Here is a 25,720-nt window from a genome sequence, read left to right as displayed (position 1 = left end):
ATTTATTTATTTATTTATTATGTAAAAAAAATTTTTTAAAAATATTTTAAAAAAGATGTAAACTGTAGCTTCTCAAAAAATATATTTTTTATTTTTCTAGTATTTTTATTTTTACTACGAAAAATTTACCAAATATGTTAAAAAATAAAAAATTATTTTTTATCAATAAAATGGCACCTAAACAAGCACAATATATTGTGAAAACTTTTTTTTTATATAAATAAAAAATTCATATTTTTCAATATTTATAGTTTTTGAATTTTTTTTACCGTTTTAAACATTATCACTATTTAGTCACACAAAAAAAAAACATTATCACTATTTCACAGGGAATATAAAATTAAGGGAAAAATACTATAATAAGCCAGCACCAGAATCAAGCTACGTAAATAAGCCAAAATGAAAATCGTTTCAGCAATAAGCCAAGGGATATTTATATATAATTCGAACCAGAGTGGTTCGAACTACATAACCTAATAAATCGAACCATCTTAGTTCGAAATAGGGACAGAATTGCTTGAGCATAATTCGAACCAAGGTGGTTCGAACTCATAATGCACATAATTCAAACCATGCTAGTTCGAACTACACCTTGGAATGCGTTGCATGTAATTCGAACCAACCCTGTTCGATTTAAGGAGAGGTAATTCAAACCAACCTAGTTCGAATTACTCTTGAATCGGCTATATAAGGGGTTCGAATCAGCCTCATTCGAACCATTCTTCCCTTCCCCTACCCCACCAAATCCTAGAAAAAACGACCCAGATTCTCTCCGAGGAAGACCTGAACGGAATACTCTGCTGAATGGGGGACAATCCGGCACGGTTATATCGCTTGGACGGAGTCGCTCATATAGCCGGGGTCATTAACGAGGAGGTTAGTACAGATATAACTTCGTGGTAGTGGTATTTGTGAGTTAGTGATTTTGCATATGGTTTTGGTGGCGGTTCATGTTAGACGGTGCTTTAGTTGGTGGTTTATGTATGTGGTTTCTATTAGTGGTTTATGGTAGAGGTTTATGTTGGTTCTTTATGTTGGTTGTTTTATGTTAGTGATTTTATGTTGGTTGTTTTATGTTGGTGGTTTAGTTGGCAGTTTAGTTGGTGGTTTAATGTTAGTTGTTTTATGTTAGTGGTTTGTGTTAGTTGTTTTATGTTAGCTGTTTTTAAGTTGGTGGTTTATGTTAGCTGTTTTATGTTGCTGGTTTGTGTTAGTTGTTTTGTGTTAGTTGTTTAATGTTAGCTGTTTTTAAGATGGTGGTTTATGTTAGCTGTTTTATGTTGCTGGTTTGTGTTAGTTGTTTTGTGTTAGTTGTTTAATGTTAGTTGTTTTTAAGTTGGTGGTTTATGTTAGCTGTTTTATGTTAGTGGTTTGTGTTAGTTGTTTTGTGTTAGTTGTTTTATGTTAGCTGTTTTATGTTGGTGGTTTATATTAGCTGTTTTATGTTAGTGGTTTGTGTTAGTTGTTTTGTGTTAGTTGTTTTATGTTAATGGTTTCACTTATGCTGTTTTATGTTAATGGTTTTACTTATGCTGTTTTATGTTAGCGTTTCTAGTTAAGCTGTTTTATTGTAGTGGTTTAGTTGTGTGATCTATGGTAGTTGTTTTGCATGTGGTTCTCCTTCATCGTTTTTTATGCGGTCTTATTTAGTATGATGTTTTGTTGGTGAGTTATCGATTTCGTTATGTTTGTCATTGGTTATGAATCCGGTTATAACAATGCGGTGAATGTCATGTGCAGCCCCAACGATGCATCAGGAGCATGCGGCGGCAGCAGGGCATGCGACTAGATGACAGATACGTTCCGTACTTGCAGATGGCAGGTCTATACCATCTTGCAAGGCTGAACGATAGATGGTTCCGGTTAGATGAGGCCCTTGTCAGTGCATTTGTCGAGCGATGGCGTCCGGAGACACACACCTTCCATATGCCGTTCGGAGAGTGCACGATCACACTTCAGGACGTGGCATACCAGTTGGGGTTGCCAGTGGACGGGCGTTACGTGAGCGGCTGCCTATCAGAGTTTCATTTATACATCCAGGATGGCCGTCCAGCCTGGGTGTGGTTCCAGGAGCTGCTTGGAGTGGTACCTCCTCCCAGCCAGGTTCAGAAGTAAAGAGTGAACTGCAGCTGGTTTCAGGAGACTTTTGGTGAGTGCCCTGATGGAGCAGATGACGAGACTGTGCGGCGATATGCCCGTGCATACATCATGATGTTGTTGGGTACGCAGCTGTTTAGGGACAAGTCTGGCAACCGCATACACATCAGATGGCTTCCCTACGTAGCCAGGCTGGAGGAGATGGGTACCTATAGCTGGGGTTCTGCAGCACTGGCATGGTTGTACCGGTGCATGTGCCAAGTGGCGAACAGACATGTGGTCAAGTTAGCGGGCCCACTTCAGCTACTTCAGTCTTGGATCTTCTGGCGATTTCCTCGGTTTAGACCTTCTGGATATGAGACGTTCAGCTGGCCATTGGCTTCGAGGTACTTTACTCAGCCTTCTCTATTTCATTTTAATATAAATAAATGCATGTTCATTAATAATGTATTAGAAACCCTAAACACACAATTAAGTTGCCATAAGACACATGTATGATGCAGGTGGTCAGGATACAACCCTTTTGGTAGCGAGAAGGGTCCTAGAGTGGAGATGTGGAGGCTGAGGATAGACCGGTTGCAGCACGGGGAGGTGAGTACGCTACTTAATAAGTTTCTTTATTTAACCAAACTTTATGAGTTGGCCTGACAATGGAGAGTTTTCCATGCAGTTTATCTGGATGCCGTACACCACTCCCGACGTACTTCAGGTTGTGCATCCAGAGGTTTTGGAGCCTCGGCATATGACGTTGTCGCGGTCAGTGACGGCGCTGATCTACTTTGCCGTCATAGAGTGGCATCAGATAGATAGGGTTCTTCTGCAGTTCGGAGGGGTGCAGCCTTCTCCGAGTCCCGCGCTGAACATCGACTTTCTGATGTCGAAGGACGGCAGAGGCAGCGATCGTTGGTTTCCGTACGAGCTTCAGAAGTGGCATCTGTATTGGGAGTCCCGTGCGGACACGGTGCTGAGGTTTGATGTTGTTGCCGACCCTGGACCATCGCATTTGTTTCTGGAGTGGTGGAGTCAGCATAGAAAGAGGTTCTTGTCTCCGGATATGCAGTTGGGGGATCCGAGAGCCGTTCCTATTCCAGTTGAGGCCTCACAGCGAGGTGCTGGGCGAGTTCCTGACATGGATCGTCCTGAGGACGTGCCTGATAGGCGCAGGGTTGAGAGGAGAGCTCGTGTGGGCACACGACGGAGCCAGCGTGAGTGGAGGTGGCTTGATGCGGCTTTAGACGATGATGACCATGCTGGTGCGGCTAGAGGCGGACGACGAGGCCAGGGAGGGAGACGGAGAGGGCGTGGTGCCGACGACGATCAGCATGGTCCGGTGGGTGGGGATGGTGCAGGGGCTGTTGCAGTTGGTGGTGTTAGTACCCACGATGGCGGACATGGAGGAGAGTGGTATGGGTCAGGTATGGGTGATGGGACTGAGCCTCGTGACACTGGACTTGGAGGAGTGTCTCTTGGGGATTACTTCGTCGGTGTACCCGCCCATGACCAGCCTCAGCAGGAGGGTACCCCTTGGGTTATTCCAGGATCACAGTGGTCAGATTTCCTTGGCTCAGATACGCTTGATGCGGACTTCGGGGGTCCACAGTTTCTAGCGAACATTACCGCCATCATGCAGGAGGACGTGCAGGCCCGGAGGCGTGGTGAGACGTCAGGCACTCAGGCACCCTTAGACGTTGATCTGAACGAGCCTCCTACGGCATCCGTTGGTGATCATTTTGGTTTGGGAGGCACCCCACCATCCGCCTATGCTGCTACATCACAGTCTGTTGCCGGGCCGTCTACGGCAGCCTCCCATTTTATGCCACCTGGACAGCCTGGCCCGGATGAGGACGCGGATGAGATCGAGGATGAGAAGCCTTTTATCCGCAGAGGTCAGCGGGCACGGGTACCCCGTCGTTGCGGTACGGGATCGCATCTGTTTAGATGAGTCATGTATCATGTATTTTGTCCCTTAGGGTTTATTCATGTATCTCAGACATTGTACTTTTGTTGTTATTTTAGAGTACTTTTCCTTTGTTGTTTGTTCATCGAATTGTACTTTGAAAACTGTTGTTTATTTAGTGGGACTGTGACTATTTATAATCAATGAATCATGTAACCGTTTAATGTTTACATTTACTTATTAAATTTTGTATTTATGGGACTTGTAGCAAAACTGAAAGTGAAACACAACATATTCATTACTATATGAAACAATCACAGTACAATGTAGAAAGACCAACCAATTACATAAGAGCTCAAACATAACATCTAACAGGAAAAGTTAAATATAATAACTACTAACACTAACAAGATGCCAACTAATGGCCCCCTGTGTGAGATGATCCTCCAACCTGTGGGCAACTACGTCGTGTGTGTCCGGGTTGGCGACAGAGGCCGCACCTCTTCGGCCAGTTCGGATCTACCTCGTCCATGTTCGTCCATATCCTAGTGGATCTAGGACGACCCTCTCTCGCACGCCTCTTGTCAGGGTCCGGAATCACCGTGGGCCCGTCGTAAGGTGGCCAGAAGCCCTTCGGGATCGGAGGTGTGAATCCCATCCGATACACACTGAATACCGAACTAATCTGATAGACGCTGTGAACGTAAGAGGTCCAAGTAACCCGTGAGTAGGCACAGCATACAAGTGCATGCTGACACGGGAAATGAAGCACCTGGAAGTACCCGCAGTCACATGTCCGAGAGGCAAGTGATACTTTGTAAGTACCCAACGAGAAAGAACCAGTCGGAGTGGTCTCTGCTACGGTGAACTCGGAGTTATCCCGGTCATACAAAGTCACCGTGAAGCACCTGGCCGTCTTCAAGTTGGCCTCAATAGACTTCACCAAATGCTGGCTGAATTGTTATCCGGTTCCCATCTGGGCCTCAGCCTCTCTCCCCTTGCGAACAAATAGTTCCGCAAGCCTACCATATGTTGCCTTCACCAGGGAGGCTACAGGGAGATTTCTAACACCCTTGAGGATTGAGTTCACACACTCGGAGATATTCGTCATCATGTGACCAAATCTCTGCCCCTCATCACGATGCTGAGTCCATAAGGAATAATCAATCCGGTTCGCTCACTCGCACATCGCCGGGTTTTCAGACCGCAGAATATCAAACCAGTAATCAAATTCAACCTTGGTCTTCGCATATGCCGCATTAACTAGAATCCTCCGTGCGTCTTTGCCCTTGAAGGTAAGGGCAAAATTAGCCGCTACGTGTCGAATGCAGAATGCACGGTACGCAGATGGAGGTAACCAACCTCCGTCAGGAGCCTCAAGCGCAGCCTTGATGCCGTTATGCCTGTCCAATATAACCAGCAGACCCGGCTGTGGTGTCACGTGCTGTCGAAGGTGTGAGAGAAAGAATGTCCAGGACTCTGCATTCTCACCCTCAACTAGTGCGAATGCAACAGGTAGAATGTTAGAGTTCCCGTCCTGTGCAATCGCGATGAGCAATGTTCCCCCATACTTCCCATACAGATGTGTGCCGTCAATGCTGACTAGCGGCTTGCAATGACAGAATGCCTCGATGCACGGAGGAAAAGTCCAGAAAAGTCTGTGAAAATACGCTTGAGACTCGTCCACCTGTCCTCCAACTCGAACGGGGCTCGTCCTTAGGACTGCAACAGTACCAGGCATCGTCAGCTGGACACCCAACACCCACCTAGGTAGCTCGTTGTATGACTCATCCCAGTCACCGTAGATGAGGGCGATTGACTTTTGCTTTGCCATCCAGACCCTCCTGTAAGTCGGCCTAAACCCAAAGTGTGCTGCCGTGGCATTCAGGAGCACCTTTATGCTTACGGATGCATCAGCCCTAACCATTGGCATAATGAACGCCGATATCACATGATAATCCAAACTCCTGTGGTCACTAGAGATGGAGGTGGCAAGACAGGTGTGAGGTCCATTGTACCCTTTGACCTCCCAAATGCCCTTGTGTTGCCGGAGACTCAGTCGAATCAACCATGTGCACCCATTCCCAAACTCTGAACACTTGCCCACATACCTGCGATAATCAGACTCCACTACCTTGTACTGTACCCCTCGCTGGATGCTGTAAGTCTTCACACTTAAAAGGGCCTCATCTTTATCCTGAAATTACTGACCAACCTGGAACTCTGTCAGACCAGCAGTCCCTTCCGCATCTCTAGCTCCGAATCCAACAGAGTGCCCAGAAACCCCCTTCTGCCTCATGGCATCCAAGTCCAAGGAGGAAAAATGTGGTGGATACTGCTGTGTGCCAGTGCTAGAACCACCTACCGCCAATGCAGGCTCACTCGCTCCAATATCATCGCCGCTGTCATCGTCAATCATATCCGGCTCGACGTCATCCTCATCTGCATCACCCAACACTCCGTCTCCAACGCCAAGCGATGCAACGCAGAGTAAATTGTCCGGCAGATTTTCCCTTGAACCTACGTCGTCACCTACGCTGCCATTGAGATCAACAGCAAAAGACGGGGAGGCGACAGCATGGACCACTGGCTGGTAAACAGGGACGGAGGAAGAAGCAACAGCAGGCCGGGAACTAGAACCGGCTGGCGTGGCTAAAGTGGTGGTATTTCGGTTCGAACCCCCTGAGCTGGATACCACATCAACCAGCTTTGCCAACAACTCTGGGGTCCTGACCTCCGAAAACTGCCGCCGACAAAGAAACATTACTTGCAAGTCCTCATCACTACTAATCGTGAAACAATCATACTTCACGGTATCCTGGAGCACCGTGATTGGAATACGATAGAAAAACTTCTTAACCCGCTTCGAATCTTCCAGCCCGAGCTTCATCAGTACAGATCTAACAAGGTCATCATAGCTCGTCCTAGGAGTAACAACAATACAGAGAGGATCTTTATCTGTGAACTTCACTCCGAAACGAGTTTTCCTCTTAATGGATCCTCTGTGGTGAACCAAAATAACAAAACTCTCCTCACTAGCCATCTTACTCACTCTAATGAGACCAACTCACGTTTAGACCGGTTATATAGAGCTTTCTCTCCCACTAATTCGAACCGGCCTGGTTCGAATTACTAAGGTCGGCTGCTCTCTCTATAATTCGAACCACGTAGGTTCGAATTACGTGCATTCATGGTTCGAACCAACTTGGTTCGATTTATTAACAACAACCAACTTGTAATTCAAACTAATCCGGTTCGAATTACTACCACATGCAGTTCGAACCACATGGGTTCGAATTATATTAATATATGACCTGGCGTATTACTGAAACCATTTTCTGTTTGGCTTATATACGTTAATTCTACATAGCATTGGCTTATAATGGTTTTTTGCCCTAAAATTAACTAACAATGTTATTGTGCACACACTACCTGCGCAACAAAATAGTATTTGACTATTAGAATTGCACAATTATTGACTGCAAAATTATTAGAGAAAAGTCTTGGTACTATAGTGCACATGTTACATGCGAAATTATCAGGAAAGATGCCTCTATATATATATATATAAAATAAATTTTAGATATCATATATTCTTTCTTTTTTTCTCCAAAAAGATAAATTTTCTAAATGGCTACTGAGCATATAATCGTTGTTTATCCAAATGAAACAATACCACGTAAAGATGATGGTGCATATTTTAAAAGCAGGGATGTTATTATACATGCTTAGCAGTTGCATTCATTGACAGAGTTTAAAAATATGATTTTGGTCAATATTGATATACTTGGAATTAAGTACGTTAGAAAAATTGATTATTAGCATTTCATTGGACGTCGAACGAAATATTCAATATATAAGATATTCTAATTAAAGGATGACAATAACTTGTGAGCTATGTTCAATTGCCACAGAAAGATTATGACTGAACAAGTGATGGAACTTTGCATTGAGTTTGTGGACGTTGGTAATAGTTCATCTTCCTCATGCCCAATCCCAACAGGTTGTGCGCCAAGACCTAGTTAGGCGGGAATAACTGAATCCCCTACAAAATTTGCTCTTCTCCCCCAATGGCCGAATCAAAGCTGATTTGGTTTTTGAAGAGTCCGAGTCAAACGAGGAGCGGGTCCAATCTAGTGCAACGTTTGATAGAACTCCATGAGTAGTCTATGCATCTTTCGAAATCAGTAATCAATGAGATCTATCTAACATGTACGCTCACGCTCAATTTATCTGTCACCAATAGTCTACCAATCAATCTCAATATGTAATAAGGCTCACATTGCAGAAGCACATTTCATGTAGCGTTAGCAGACATCTGTCTCAAACGAGTATTCAATCACGTCATCTTAATGGCAAAAGACTCAGCTTGCTGCACACCCTCTTGTGGTTCCTGATTCAGAGGCAATGTTCCAAGCGCCTCATGAACCATCTCCCATGTGTCGCGACCATAATGAGTTTGAAAATCACAGTTGTAACTACCAACCGATTCCCCATGTATTTACCAGCTAAGGTAATAAGCAACATCTTAAAGGGTGATGATACACTCATCCTGCGTCATGTGAAACAAATGGATCTCTCTAGGCATCATTTCTCAACAAAGGCCGACAGGAGTAAGTTATGGAAGTGAAAATCTCTAGCTCATGCCACATGGACAAAACCAACTTCCTCTAAATAAGGTTGTAGTGCATCAGCCGGTTCCTCCACTTCCAAGGCTCTATTCCTCTTCGGATATAGGACCCACCGACTCTGTAGAATTTCGACATTAATTAGCACAACTTAAACCACCACTATAAGACTTATTATGTAAAACATTTCTGATAATCTATCAACCATAAACACTATTTATTTCATCCATAATGAACTACAACAATTAGTCTAAATCCAAAGATTTTCATATTAAATTTAGTATAAATAAAAAAAATCATACTTCGAAGACATAAATACGAATATGTCTCCGTAATTTAAATATTTATAACGGTCGATACCCTAATATATTCCAATTATTCTAAACTATTAACTACTAACTAAGCAATTAACAACTATAATGATGTTACTATACGCATATTAAGATATAATATAACGATAAAAAAAAACTTAAGTTTTAACCTGATCATCAATGTGGCCCGTGATGTGTCTGCCTACATTCAAACGATTGATGTCGCTATCACGAGTTATTACAACAAAATCTTTATTTCTCCCCACTTCTTTCTTTTTCTCATTCTTTCTCTCTTATTTTTCCTCTAAAGTCAACTTTGGTGCAAACTTAAACAAATATTTGAAAGTGTAGGCACAGACGCTACTTGCAATGCTATATAGTGATACTTCCTATTTCGCAAAAAGTAATTGCACAATAGTCAAAAAAATTTTCTTCTTCTATTGGTCTAAAAAGGATTGCACAATTGTACTCTTTTATTATTGTGCAGACCTTGACTACGAAATAGATTTCGCCCGTAAAATTGTGAGATAATTTTTAAAAGAATAAAAATTTTAAAAATAAAATAAATTAGTAAATACAAAATTTTTTATTTATATAAAAAAAACTTGTACTGTAGGCATTCCTAATGTTATGTATTTGTTATTTTCTGTTTGTTTTTTTTTTAATTTTTTTAATTATTTTAATAATGGATTCTTTTTGTTTGTGATATTATATTAGGCCTTTTTTAAGGAGAAAAGTATTTTAATATTTTAGAATTTTTAAATTAATTTTTTATCTTTTAAACTATTTTTAGACATGACTAATGTTAGAGGGTCAATAAAATTTATTTTTTTGGCCACCAGTGTTTAAAAGTGTTAGTTAAAAGTAAGTTGTTAAATTATTAGACTAAAAAATTGAATCAAATAGCTAAGGTATTGACCAAAAATAATAAATTCTGTTAATTCTCGAATTTTTCTCCTTAATGATATATTTTAATGAGTTATATTAGATTTTTTTTTGTTATACAACATTATTCTAAGATTTTATAATTTTTAAATTAAAAAATTATAATGAATAGTATCAACATACCGGTATTTTGTAATTATGGCCAATAGTTAAACTAGTCTATGAAAAGTAAAGCGTTCTCTAAATTCTTTTTTGAAAAATTTTATCAATTAAATTAATTTTCGAAAGATTACAAATTAATTACCTATGTCCCTCCATTACTCCATTAATCGTTTCGTTAATGATTGATGATGTAAACTATTAACTGATAGCATAGAAAATACTTAACAAGTCCAATTGGACGCTAAGAAAAGAGTTTATGTAATTGTAATTTGAGACCAAATTAATAGATTTCATGGATATATCTGATCAACGTCCAATCAGACATGCTTTATATTCTATATGTTGTAAGTTAACGTTCTACAATTTGACTAATGGCTTATTTTTTAGAGACTAGTTTAACTATCAATATTTTGTAATTATTTCATATATTTTTTTAAGACATGGATTCTCACCTGACCCGCAACCCATACAGAATCCGATCAGACACCAATTCGCTAATTATTCTACTCCTAAATTCAGACACCAATCCGCTAATTATTCTACTCCTAAATTCATTCACCAGAACCTAGAAAGGTGTCTCGAGTCACCAGTCCATCCAAAAGAGATTCCTAACAATAATTCCAATATCTGAGTTAATATTCAAAATGGTCCCTGAAATTTGACACCCGATGCAATTTAGCCCTCAAACTTTCAACTGACTCAAATTGTACCCTAAAATTTTGACTTGTGCCTCAATTTGGCCTTTCGTCGTTTTTCGTCACCGGAAAGCTAACCTGGCAATTTTGAATGATAAATGGCACTGTCTAAACGACACTGTTTAACGCTTGGCGTGGGAAATACTTAGAAACAACGTCGTATGACATGAGGGAGGGGGTGAAACCAAAACTCAAACATTAATCACTTCAAAAGTGAAACCCCAATTGACCATTCTTCTTCCTCTTCTTCCTCTCATATACGTCTAGTAAAGAAAGAACCATTATTGTCGTTGTAACTGAGATTTGAAGGTTTAGGCATTGGTTTCGCCCCCATAGTGAAGACGAAGTACCTAAGAATCACGATTTCTTCAAAAATAGGTTAGTAACAAAATCGTTGCTCTCAACATACAATGCTCTATTTTTTGCAAAATGTTGGTTGAGGTTTATTTTTCATTTTTTTTGCTTTACTTCATCAATGAATCTTTGAGGGATATTAGTTGATTATGGTTGTTGGTGATGGTAGGATTCTTGTATGTTAGGATTTATTTTTCTTTCTATGTTTGTGGTTGTGATCAATTGAATCTTTTAATTCTTTTTCTATTTGAACAGTCATTGATTCTTCATAACCCAAAAAAAATTCACTTTCAAATCTCTCGTACATGATGAGAGTTTGACATTAGGCAAAAAGAAACAAAATAAAATCGGGAGTATGAGTTTTTCTGAAGGTTGATTGCATCCCAATACTTTGCATATTAAATTTGATATTGTCTTTCACTCTAGTATAGAATCTCCATTAATGCAAGCATAGAACTTGAGAATTCATGGTGCAAAAATATAAATTCTGTTAGTGAGAAGAAGGGAAGGACAGATATATGCTAGGGGTGTTTGCGTTGCGGTTTGGTTTGGTTTTTTAGAAAAAAGTCATCCGATCCAATAGTTTAATTAAACTGCGGTTCGGTTTGATTTGATTTTTTTATTAAGACCATCTGAACCAAACCAAACCAATTAAAATTGGTTTGGTTTGGTTCGATTTCTTTGGATTTTTCAATCAACTCAAAAAAAGCCTGCCATACTATTTCACAAAATTATAACATTAAAATCATATAACACAAATATGTAATAACAAACAAAAGTCTTGATTCAATGAAATTCAATAACAAAAGAAATTAAAATAAATGAAACTCAGAATCACAATTTCACAAAAATTTCAAGAAATTCCTAAATGTAGTAAAACAAATGAACTAACTCTATTAAATGACACAAAATAACACAAGACTAACAGAAGTATCATTGCATTATGTAAGAAAATAACACATCTAAAGGTATATTACAAACAATAAAATTCTTTCTTTCTATTTTTAATACCATTATATCAGTATATTTAGAATTTAGAAGACATTTTTCATAGTACAAGAAACTTCATAACTTGCAATTGAAATGCACTTTCTCACAAAAAAAATGCAGGCAATACATAAATACATTGTGCCCACCTAGTTCTCTTGAAACTAAAAGCTACAACTGAGACATGGGTAGAAAGACCAATTACCTTAGATAATTGCACCTTCTATTCATCAATTATATTTGATTATAAATGTTTTTTAGATCCAATTGATTGATATTATTTGATTATATATTGATTGGTTTTTATTGGGTTGTATTGGTCACTAATTCTGTTAATAATTTCACTAGGTGATAAACCACTATTTTATGGTTTATCTTATACTCAATTGAGTGGTTTTTATCAACTCTTTACTCACTTATTCATACAATTTGCATGTTTTACATTTTCCTTCCTGATTTTGTGCTATGATTGAAAACATGCTTCTTTGATCTTATATTTGCTTATTATTAATCCTCTCTATTACCATTAGATGCCTTGATATGTGTGTTAAGTGTTTTCAGATATAGGGCAGGAATGGCTTGGAGGATGGAAAGGAAGCATGCAAAAGTGGAAGGAATACAAGAAGTTGAAGAAGTTGTTAAGCTGTCCAGCCTGACCTCTTCATACTCAAACGACTATAGCTTTAGCTATAGAGGTCCAAACGACACGGTTCTAGTTGCGTTGGAAAGTTAACGTCCGAGGCTTCGATTTGATATATAATATGCCATAGTTGCCCTGACGCTAGGTGACGCGAACGCATGATCCACGTGGACGCGTTGCATCTGCGAACTTCAATCCGCGTGGCCGCGTGGGCGACGCCTCCGCGTCACTTGGCCGCGACCTGTACGGACCAGAAAGTGCTGGAAGTGACTTCTGGGCTGTCTCTGACCCAGTTTTCGGCCCAAAACACACAGATTAGAGGCTATAAAGTGGGGGAATACATCCATTCATAATCATGCTATGATAATACACAATTTTAGTTTTAGATGTAGTTTTTAGATGATTTGAGGTATTTTCAGATTTATGATTGCTTTATTCTATTTATGATGTCTTCAATTTAATTTAGAATTTTCCCTCTTGGCCTGAGTTAAATAATTGGTAACTCTTAAATTATCAAATAAAGCAGTGGTTGAAATTGGCAGATCGCTCTAAAGCTAGTCTTCCCACAGGGATTGACTAGGACTTGAGGATCAAATTAATTATTTCACTTGACTTTCCTTTGCTTTAGTAAAGGTTAACTAAGTGGGATTAAAATCCAATTCTCATCACAATTGATAAGGATAGGACTTCCAGTTCTAATACCTTGCCAAAAGTTTTATTAGTTATTAATTGATCAATTCTGTAATCTATTTCTCTTGCTTGAAACCTTTTTCAACCCCAAACACTGTTTTTCCATAATCAATAATAAGAACATACCTCCCTGCAATTTCTTGAGAAGACGACCCGAGGATTAAATACTCGGTTATCAATTTTAAAGGGGTATGTTACTTGTGACAACCAAAACTTTTGTACGAAGGGATTTCTGTTAGTTTAGAAGCTATATCTACAACGCGAATATTTTTGTAAATTCTTTACTAGCAAAAATCCTAACGTCAAAAATGGCGCCGTTGCCGGGGAATTGCAAACGTGTGCCTTATTATTGGTTATTGTAAATATTTTTCAAAAAAAAAAGTTCAGATTTTTATTTTAAAATTTTTATCTTATCTTATCTTATTTTTATCAAAATTCAATTTTTTTTTTAAAATCATCTCTTTTTCAAAATATTTTCTTTTTGTTAGTTTTTATTTTTATTTTCTCTCACTACTATGAACTCTCACCCCTTTGGCTATGAGTCTGGTTACAATTATGTTGCAGGAAGAAGAAATTACAATGAGAACAGGCATCAATATTGGAACAATCAAAGATGGGAGGAGCCACAAGGATTTGATCAACCCTCATGGCAACAACCACCTCCAATGGACTATCAACAACCACCACCATATGCCTATGAACCCTCTCCTCAACATCACTTTGGACCACCATACTAACAAGCCCCTTTCTGCCATTCACCCCCATATGACCCTAACCCTCAACCACCATACCAACCACCTTATGAGTCATATGAACCATATATAGAACCACCCCAATTCCAACCCAATTACTCACAAGAACCACCACTTCAATATTCACCATCTCCATATCCATCAATCCAAGAGTACTATGATCCTATTTATGACAGCCGAGCGCATCAAGAGACAAAGGATTGTTTCAAGGAAACAGTGGATCAATTTCAAGCAACCCTTCATCAATTGGAGCAAGCGATAAATCAATTATCTTCCAGACGTTCAGACATCCGATAGACTCCCATGGCTTCATGTGGACAATCTAATGAAGAATGTCGCATGAAAGAGACACTAGAGACTTCAGTGGATAATAAGGAGCATGACTTTGTACTGGAACAAGTGGAGGAAGCTATAATAGTTGCAGAGGAAGAAGTGGTTGAAGATTTAGGAGATGCAGAACCTCCACGAGAACCTCAAATCACAGAACCCTCTTCTAAGGAGTTTGAATTTGTTGTTGAGGAGGGTGTACAACCTCCAAGGCATATCACAGTTGAAGACTTGGAAGAGGTTGATCAAGAGATGGAGATTTAAGAAGAAGAAGCACAACCTCCCATGCCCTTGGAAAGCAATGAAGAGGAGATTGAATTGGAAGAGAACTACCAAGAGGAAGAGGTTGAAATTGAAGAAGCTTGCAAAGAGATGGTAGTTATCAGAGAAGAGCACAAGGGAGTGGAGCTTGCAATTCATTAAAAATACCTTCCCCTAAGTTGCCATCATCCTTCACAACATTCAAGTGGGTAAAATTCATATCCCTTAGCTTTCCAATTCCACTTGAATATGGGCTAATGGAGACGGATGATCAACTTAGAGCTCTTTGTGACACTAAGAGTAAGAAGAAATGGTCGGTGGTAAGATCTGTCCTGCAAGGTTTATTATGGTTGGAAGCTCAAAGTTTAAATGCAAAGGTTGGTATAGAGCTCAGCTGAATCGGTCTAGGAAGCTGTTTGGTTACTTCAGTGAGAATTCTAAGGCTGAACCATCCGGATGGAATCATGATAATCAACTCGAAGACGGGTGTAGAAACAAGATTTGGGATCCCGGAGGATATTGGATTTGCAAACATTTGTGGAGATTCCTGGATCAGTACAAGCATAAGCCACTATGACAAGGAGCTCGCCAAATGTCCAACTTAAGGACTTTAACTAAAAGTGCTAGGTGGGAGACAACCCACCATGGTATGACCGTTCTTTTTTCAGTTAAATTTTAGTCTACTTTTGAGTTTTTATTGAACCTGAAATCATGCATAGCATTCATATTAAGCATTGCACTCTGCATACTGCATAAAAAAAGGGGAAAACACGCACGCGACGCGGCAGCGTCGCTGACGCGTCCGCATCACCAATGCAATGGGAAGAAAAGAAAACGAGTAGAAAGTCACGCGAGAGTGTGGCTGGAGGCGCGCCATTAGCATAATTTGACCCCACACGACTGCGTCGCTCACGCGACCGCGTCATGTGGAACTTTGGTCTCCCATGTGACCGCGTCACCCACGCGGCCGCGTGCCATGAAAATCGACGTCAAAAAGGTGCATGACCAAAAGTTTTGCTGGAATTGGGCTGGACTCGTGCTAGAAGCCCAAGCCCTCCCACGCGAACGCGTGCCCCACGCGAACGCGTGCCCCACGCAGCCGCGTCGTCTTTCAAAAATGGCCATCCACGCGATCGCGTCACCCACGCGACCGCGTCACCCAGATTTTTGGCAAAATGCAATTCAAACAGAGAGTTGTGCGAATGTGAGGCTGCACTCGCGCCACTAGCACAAATCGAGTGGCGTGATCGCGTGACCCACGCGTCCGCGTCGCCTGACCTTATTGCGCACCACGCGGCCGCGTCACCCACACGACCGCGTCGCCAGCGTCGCCCACCTTAACCTAATATGCCAATTATCTTATCTTTTCTTCTCCAATCCTAATTTTCCCTCCCTCCTTTCTTACTTACTTCTTTCCCTTCTCATTCTTCTTATCTTTCATTTTATTTGCATATTTCATTCATTGCATTTTAATTTAGTGCATATTTTTCTTTTCTGTTCTAAATTTATTATTTTTCCTTTGGTGTTGATTCTCTTATTTAACTGTTGCCTCTTTTCTGGTATAATTTTTAGTGACTTGTTTTCCAATGTTGGGTGATGCCGTTTTTCTGTCAATGCCAATCTTTTATGATACTTGTATTCCTTTTGCATTGACATGAACTTACATTGTCTTTCATTACCCACTCTCTTCCCCATTATTGTACATTTTGTACCACTGGCATGCCATGGCTTCTATTGTTTTCTCACGCACATGTTGAAGCTTCCTTGTAAATGAGACCTTTATCATTTGGCATTAACCCATCCATACTTTATTTATTTTCTTATTTTTATTTCTGGGTTACTTTTCTTCCCTTTTTCTTTCAGGATGGCCACTCGGAGGGGAACCGTAAGACGTTTACATGGGGAGATAAGACAAGTCCATCTGCACAATCTTTGGAGAGAAGCATCAGTTGGAACAACCCGTCCACCTGCACATCTTAGCATGCACCGAGGACGGTGCAATCTTTAAGTGTGGGGAGGTCGATACCGATCTTCATGGGTTAGCTATTTTCTTCTTTTCAACACCATTGTTTTATTCTCTTTGTTTGTTCATTGCTGCATTTGCATATTTGATTGCATGTTTGTTTGATTTTATGCATTTAGTTACTACTTGGTTGAAGTAATATTTTCTTTTCCAAAAAAAATATTTTTTTATAGTATTTCACTAATTTAAAGTGAAAAATTTGTGTTAAACTTGTTTGGAAGTTGTATTTGGAACATAGTTAAAAGCTAGAATACACAACCTGTGAGATTTGAGCTTAATTGCATGGTTACATTATTTAACCATAATATTTTATTCTTGTGTGTTTTCTTCTCTATGATTGCAATCTTTGCTTTGTTCCATTCTATATGTCCATTATTTAGTATATTTACATGCTTGCATATGATTGAGGCCATTATTTAAATTTTTACCCACTTATCCCAAATAAGCCTACCCTTTAAATCACCTTTGTTAGCCCCCTTGAGCTTTTTAATCCCCTCTTATTCTATAAACCACAACACTAGCCTTAAGCAGAAAAACAAATTTAAAATCCCAAATTGAATCCTTGGTTAGCTTAAGATAAAAATTTTGTAATTGTTTAAGTGTGAGAAACCTATTGGGAACATGGATGATAAAAACAAACGGTGGGTAGTTGAAAAGAATGGAATATTTCAAAATAAAATTTTTGGGAAGCATGCTCATGTGAAATCAAAATAATTGAATTACCATGTGCATTAAAAAAAATATATATTTCAGTATTTGAATAAAGGGGATATAAAAGAATTCCCCAAATGCAAAATAAAGCAATGCACATGGGACAAAATTAAAACTAATGCATGAGCATGTAACATCAAAAGTGGGAAAAATATGGGAGAATATGTAAAGAAGCTTTGCTTTACAAAGTATGTATGTTAGGTGAGATCTTAGAATAATCAAGGATTCACTTAATTAGCTCACTTAGCCTTATATATACCCTTACCTTTACCTCAGCCCCATTACAACCTTGAAAAGACCTCATGATGTTTGCATTAGTATACTAAATATTTGTTGATTGGTTAGATGAAGAACAAAGTTTTAGAAAGCATGATTAGAGAAGAGTAGAGAGATTGACCCTAGACACTTGAAAGATTTGAGCGCACATACACTACCAGTGAGGGTTCAATGCTTGATTCTATGTTCCCTACTTTCATGAGCTATCTTCTTACAAGTTTACTTGTTTTCACTGTATGATTTGAATTAGTGAAATCTGATTTATGTTTGTCTTGGAGAACTTATTTATTCTTAACCAAGTAGGTAGAAACATTTTGCATTTAGTTGCATTCATAGGTTGCATCTCTTACATTCTATCATTCCTCTTCATCTCTTTATAGTTTCTCTTGAGCTTAGCATGAGGACATGCTATTGTTTAAGTGTGAGGAGGTTGATAAACTACTATTTTATGGTTTATCTTATGCTCAATTGAGTGGTTTTTATCAACTCTTTACTCACTTATTCATACAATTCACATGTTTTACATTTTTCTTCCTGATTTTGTGCTATGATTGAAAACATGCTTCTTTGATCTTATATTTGCTTATTATTAATCCTCTCTATTACCATTAGATGCCTTGATATGTGTGTTAAGTGTTTTCAGATAATATAGGGCAGGAATGGCTTGGAGGATGGAAAGGAAGCATGCAAAAGTGGAAGGAATACAAGAAGTTGAAGAAGTTGTTAAGCTGTCCAGCCTGACCTCTTCACACTCAAACGGCTATAACTTTAGCTATAGAGGTCCAAACAACGCGGTTCTAGTTGCGTTGGAAAGCTAACATTCGGGGTTTCGATTTGATATATAATATGCCATAGTTTCTCTGACGCTAGGCAACGCGAACGCATGATCCACGCGGACGCGTCGCATCTGCGAACTTCAATCCGCGCGGCCACGTGGGCGACGCCTCCGCGTCACTTGGCCGCGACCTGTACGGACCAGAAAGTGCTGGAAGTGACTTCTGGGCTGTCTCTGACCCAGTTTTCGGCCCAAAACACACAGATTAGAGGCTATAAAGTGGGGGAATACATCCATTCATAATCATGCTATGATAATACACAATTTTAGTTTTAGATGTAGTTTTTAGAGAGAGAGGCTCTCTCCTCTCTCTTAGGATAGGGATTTAGGACTTCTCTTAGTTTTAGGAGTGACTCTCGATCCCAGGTTCAATGTTTCTTTTTATTTACTTTCTCTTTTGTTTGTCTATGAACTTTTCCATGTTACATTTGATATTTCTATTTAATATGAATTGAGGTATTTTCAGATTTATGATTGCTTTATTCTATTTATGATGTCTTCAATTTAATTTAGAATTTTCCCTCTTGGCCTGAGTTAAATAATTGGTAACTCTTAAATTATCAAATAAAGCAGTGGTTGAAATTGGTAGATCGCTCTAAAGCTAGTCTTCCCACAGGGATTGACTAGGACTTGAGGATCAAATTAATTATTTCACTTGACTTTCCTTTGCTTTAGTAAAGGTTAACTAAGTGGGATTAAAATCCAATTCTCATCACAATTGATAAGGATAGGACTTCCAGTTCTAATACCTTGCCAAAAATTTTATTAGTTATTAATTGATCAATTCTGTAATCTATTTCTCTTGCTTGAAACCTTTTTCAACCCCAAACACTGTTTTTCCATAACCAATAATAAGAACATACCTCCCTGCAATTCCTTGAGAAGACGACCCGAGGATTAAATACTCGGTTATCAATTTTAAAGGGGTCTGTTACTTGTGATAACCAAAACTTTTGTACGAAGGGATTTCTGTTAGTTTAGAAGCTATATCTACAACGCGAATATTTTTGTAAATTCTTTACTAGCAAAAATTCTAACGTCACTAGGTCCCTCCATCAGACCCACTTTCACCTCCACAACAGGTGGCAAGGGTTAACAAGCTGCAATCTAAGAGAAAAACAACTTTCAAGATGGACCCAATGCAAGGAGCAAGTTTTGGAACAGCTGCACGCTTGGTAAAGTTTATGAAATTCTTCCCCACCCCAGATTTCAAACCACCAACAACAAAATAAAAAATGATTTGCAATATTGACTAAAAGTTGTGTAGGACATATTTTGTAGAGAACATTTGATCAAACTATACTTTTTTGATATTTTGATACTCTGTTATGCAGGGTAATCTGTTTTGGCTTAAGGTATTTTAAAACTGTGTTATTTAGAGTATTTAAAGTATGTTACAGATACTACAATTGCTAATGCTGTGATATTGACAATGATTAATAACTATGAATTTCTAAATGAATGACTATCTTTTATTTCTTAATAACTTATTTGGTCAAATTTTATACCTCCTCTTTCAGATAATCTCAGTTTTAAAGAACTTTCACAGGATACATCATTACACAAGAAAACATAAAATCTCATTTCTATTTTGTCATTAAATATATAACAATGTTTCATTCACATAACTGATATCACAGTTACACATATTTCATCCCACTTAATCCATAGGCTACAATCACAAATATAAAAATAATAACAAACACAGATAGCATAATATTCCACATTTTTAATATTCTAATTTCGTCTTCAACTGCACTAATTTTTCATCTCAGAGATATTTTTCAATGGTCTTCACTAACTAAACTTTTATTTCTGCCAACTATGGCTTCTTTTTCTTCAACATCTGCCCATTTAAAAAAGCCGCACCATCTCTTATCGGTAGTCTACAACACAAAAAAATCCAAAAAAATTGAGAGAAAGAACAACTACAAAACCAATAAAAATTTGAGAAATAAGACACGCAATCAACTTGCAACAATTCAACTAACTCACATTATAGTTAGGGCATCCATAAAATGGTCTTTTTAGATTGGAATCCATCCCAGACCACCGAAGAATAGGACGCAACCCACAACCGTACCAATACAGAACCTTTCCACCTCTGTCACGGTGTGCATTCTTCACCCAACCACCATGCGAACGAGCTCTACTAGAACTACCTGAGTCTTAACTGCTGCTTCCCAATATCCTTCCCAACTCTTGGAGAGACTACTACGATTTGGGAGAATTGAGGTTGCACTAGATTTTATTTTCATATATAGTGATGGCTTAAATTGTTGTCTTGAAAAATTTGGCCACGTCATCTAACTGTTACATTGTCAGGTGTCATTTAAAATTGTCAGGTCAGTTTTTCGATGACGGAAGACAATGGAAGGGCCAAAGTGAGGCACGAGTCAAAATTTCAGGGTACAATTTGAGTCAATTAAAAATTTGAAGGCTAAATTGCATCGGGTGTCAAATTTCAGGGGCTATTTTGAGTATTAACTCCCCAATATCCACCACTTGTCACTCTTCTCGGTTGAGAACCTAAACGTAATGGGCATTTGATTAAAATCAATATTTTCTAAAGTAAAGAAGTTGGTAACTTGGTATAGTAATAAAGTAAGTAATTAATTACTTTTAAATTAAATTAAGATAGTGGACATACATTTCATGAAAGTTACATAATTAATAATGATTAACTTTTTACTTTATCATTTTACTAACTTTTTCAGTTTAGAACATCTAAATCCATATGATTGAAGACTACTGATGAGTGCCAAGAACCGGTTTAAAAATTTACAAGTTAAAACACACAAAATTTATTGTAAATAGATCTAAACCGGAATTCAACACTCTCAAAGTTTAATTAAAATGTCACAAATTTTAAAATAATAATCAACAGCTTAATCCTAGGTCGTTCTCTCTTAAAATCACAATCAAGTACATTATTATTGGATATAGAAAAATCGAGTGTTTGATCATAATTAACGGAAATGTAAATAGCAAAGAATATAAAAGCACAATTAAAAATTAAATAGCAAAGAGATTAAACTGAAAAGTAATCAATGCAATTAACTAGAAAAGAAAAAGAAAATTCAAGTTCAAAAAGTCTTTGGCAAGAATTAAGTGTTAAGGATCACCATCCTTGTTACTAACCACAATATGACAATTACAAAGAGCAATCTCAATTCATCAACTTCTATAAATTGAGAAAAGTCAACTAAGCCTAACTGACCCTAATCTATAAGTCCTAACTAATTTACTAATTGAATTAATATAAAATTAGCGTTAGTGAAAACAAGATTAATTAATATCTCTAAATTATTAATCAACTTAGACATTAATGACTCAAGTTCATCCAAATTTTCAACTCAAGTCAAGAATGTAAAATAGTTCAATCATTTTATCAAATACCTAGAATGCATATACATAAAAATTCATAAATTACAATAATTAGTAAAATCTACAACTACCTAATTTAAGAAAGAAATAACATCAAATCAAATAAGAAACAATGAATCATAAGGCATCAAATTTTTTCATGAAAAATATAAATTCAACAAGTGTTCATAAACTAAAAATAGAAAAATAGAGGAAGTAACAAGAAATTCTAAGAAACTAGAGTAGCAAAACAAAAAATTATAATTAAACAAGACTAAAACCTATAACTAAAGAGAAATTCATATGAAATTCTTGAATTCTAAAGAGAAGTTGGAGTTTCTCTCTCTGAAATTCAAAGTCCTAAACCCTAAAAAAGGGGAGAAAAAAGTAGTATATGATGTGTTGTGTATTACCCTTCAAGTCTTGACTAAAATATCATCTTATACAGTTGTTGGGGGTGTTTAGAGAGCCCAAAACGTGAATGCACATGTTGTAACACCCTACCATACAGAGTCTTATGCTTAAGTCATAATTCAGAGATGGCAAGGTATTACGACCTCTAAAATAAAAATTTAATACATATAGTAGTATGAATGATTGATTATAACTAGGAGCCTTTGTATAAAAAGGGGGTAAACAAAAATCGCAACTCGAAAGCGCAACACTCCGATCGATAACATAACGAAGAAAGGATAAGCCAACGCAAGATTATATATATATATATATACAAAAGAGTGTCAAAAACAGGAATATCAAGACTCAAAATCCGGCTGCGAAGATAACCGGTCCGAGCATAGCAATATATACATATGATAAAGTAAGGAAAACCCCAAAGGAAAACCCAAAGGGACACAAATACAGAAATCTATTCTCCAAAATCTCCCATAAGAGGAGTCATCACAGTTTGTATTATTTAATGGAGATGAAAGTATCTAAGCAAAACATATAACCCAAAACATAGTCCCGAGAACAAAGGATCTTCGCAAATCTAGAAGTCTCCAGCATGCCTCAGCGGGAAACCTCACGTCCTGCATCTGAAAATCACAAAATCTGCATGGGTGAGAACCAGAGGTCCCCAGCATGGTAACAGCTTCCACATACATAATACATAATAATAGAGGACAGCCGAAGGCAATCCTAGAACTTCCTCCAAATAATTCAAAGCTTATAAACAAGCTAAACCATAAAAGGGCATCTAACTAAAGATTCTTCAGTCTAACTAATACTTCCCTTTCCAATTCCTTCAGACCTCCCAACCACCAGCAGGAGTATGATGAATGCCTGTCCCTAGTGGCTGATGATATCATTTGTCGGTTATAGAGCCAACCCGACAAGTCCTGGTAGCTAACCATTGGATTGTCCCTCTGTCGTGCATCCCCAACGCGAGTTATACTCATCATAAACTTGATCATAATCATGATCTATATCCATCACCTTCACTGGTGAATATTTAAGGGGGCGAGCTCGTCCGGGGCTTTCACAGTGCCCGGCCACCCTTACGACATAGGGTCAAAAGAGCTTCAAGTCTCAACCTAGAGCACGTGGTGGCTAGCACTGCTTCCTTCCAGGGAAACTCTCATCTCCAACAGTGGAAGTACAACATTTACAATTCATTCAACAGCATATATGCATTTATACATAGCCATAATCATGGCTCCGCCGTAACACGGAAATAATCTAGCCATCCGGCTCACAGTTAAATCCATAACCAACCAATTCATTAACAATTACGGCCCTTCGGCCCATGGCATAACAAGCACTTCCACCACCATCCTCTGCATCTCACATAATCATCTTTGATCCTCATTGATCATTCATTCTTCCCTTGTTTCTCTCGCAAGTTATCACATCCCCTAGCTCCTTTTCTCATTGCTAGGCATATCATAATGATTTAAGACATAAGTGGTGAGATTAGAGGCTTAGAAGTATGAAATTTGGCTTTTAAAACTCAAAAATCAAATTTATGATGAAAACACGGCCACGCGTACGCGCACTCCATGCGCACGCGTGGATGGCCACAAAACTCATCGACGCGTAAGCGTCATGCACGCCAACGCGTGGATTGAAAAATAGCCAAGCGACGCGCACGCGTCAGCTACGCGTACGCGTGGGTGCTCTCGTGCCCCAGGCACAAATCTGGCACAGTTCTGGCACAACTCTCTGGAAAATGGCTGGGCATTGGGTGTAGCACATCGGCGCGCCCGCACACACCACGCGCACGCGTGGATGGCGCTTTCTAGAAGAACGGCGCATACGCGCCAAGTGCGCCAACGCGTGGGGGGGATCATTCTGCTAAAAATTTTCTAAGTTCAAAGCTGCAGAATTCACAAATTCAACCCCCAATCTTCCAACGGACATAACTTTCTCATTTTAAATCGTTTTTCACCCGTTCTTCGAATGGCATGGACATCCCGGATCCAATTTCATTTCTAAATAGATTTGGTACAAAACGAAGATTCGTAGTCCAAGTTATGTCCCACCAAAGTATGCCCAAAACCATGTTTTTCATACAAAACCACAAAGTGCCATTTTCAAAACAAGCCATTTTCCACTCTTTTCAAAATCAATCAAAACATGCCAATTTCATCCCTTTTCTTTGAAATCAATCAAAATATATCAAATTCAACATCAAGCCTCCTTAACTCACACATTGACACTTTACCACAATTCACAAAATCACCATCCCATCATTTTAACCCACTTCACCCAAGTGGCTCAAACTCAAACACATTGACATATCAAATACTCTTCCTCATGCCAATTTTCAACAACACCAATTTCATTAAATCATCATTGTACACAATCAATATCATACTCACCATCAACATGGTTCCACCCACAATTCAACCATAATTAATCATCAAGCATATATCACAACATGCATATTTCTCATACATCATACCATCAAGGCATCAATAATCATCATCACATATATGACCACATCATATATTTCAACCATTCAACAACATCAACAATTCAATGCATATCTTAGGGCCTCTAGTCTAAGTATTTCCTACCACATTACATATTAGATACGGGAAACCGAGGCCATACCTTAGCCGATTTCCCAAGCTCAACCGGAGCACTTCCAAACCACTTTTCCTCAAGCTCTCAAGGCCTCAACACCTCCATGAACATATTTTTCACCACCAAATCCCTTTTCAATTTTTTAATATCACTAGTCAAGCTCCAATATTCACACATACACAACCTAAGCCACAATCATCATACCCAAACACAACATCTCAATACCCAAACATCATAGAATAACAAATTACACTAGGATTGAGAATCGTACCACATTCAAGGTCCAAGGAGACAAGATTAACCTTCTCCTTCAAGAGAGTTGGGTTCTATAACATCAAAGAGCCCAAAATCTCTATTTTTGCTCATGAAACTCGAAATCAAAGCTAGAAATTCGAAGAGAAAAACGTGAATTCCCTCAAGATTGATTGTATGAGTTTTGTAGAGCTCTCCACGGTGAACGCGTGGTCGCAAACGGTGCGGCAATCGGAGCTCTAGATCAAAAGTTATGGTGGTTTGAAGATCAAGGGAGAGATAGAACTTGAGAGAGTGTTCTTCCCCCCTCTCTTCTAATTTCAGCGTGTTTGAGTGATAAGTGAGGAGAGAGAATGCTGAAAACTAGGGTTTTAGGGTTTAGTTATGTTGGGCCAAGGGCCCACTTTGGGTCCGGTTGGCTCGGTTTGGCCCGTTCGGTCCAATCTTGGTCCGAATTCTATAAAATTGGTACCGAAATTCTTGTCTCAATCTCCTCTATCACATTTAGCCATAAAAATCACATTTTGGGCTTTCTAGAATAAAT

General features: G+C 38.7%; 1 pseudogene; it reads right to left on the bottom strand.

The window, feature by feature from the left end:
* Nucleotides 1–491: 491 nt before the first annotated feature.
* LOC107475095 (uncharacterized) lies at nt 492–7,037 on the bottom strand (annotated as a pseudogene).
* Between the last annotated feature and the right edge of the window lie 18,683 nt (nt 7,038–25,720).

The sequence above is a fragment of the Arachis duranensis genome, chromosome 2 (assembly GCF_000817695.3).
Source record: "Arachis duranensis cultivar V14167 chromosome 2, aradu.V14167.gnm2.J7QH, whole genome shotgun sequence".
NCBI lineage: Eukaryota > Viridiplantae > Streptophyta > Magnoliopsida > Fabales > Fabaceae > Arachis > Arachis duranensis.
The sequence above is the reverse complement of the archived record's forward strand: the minus strand, read 5'-3'. Positions and strand labels throughout refer to the sequence as shown.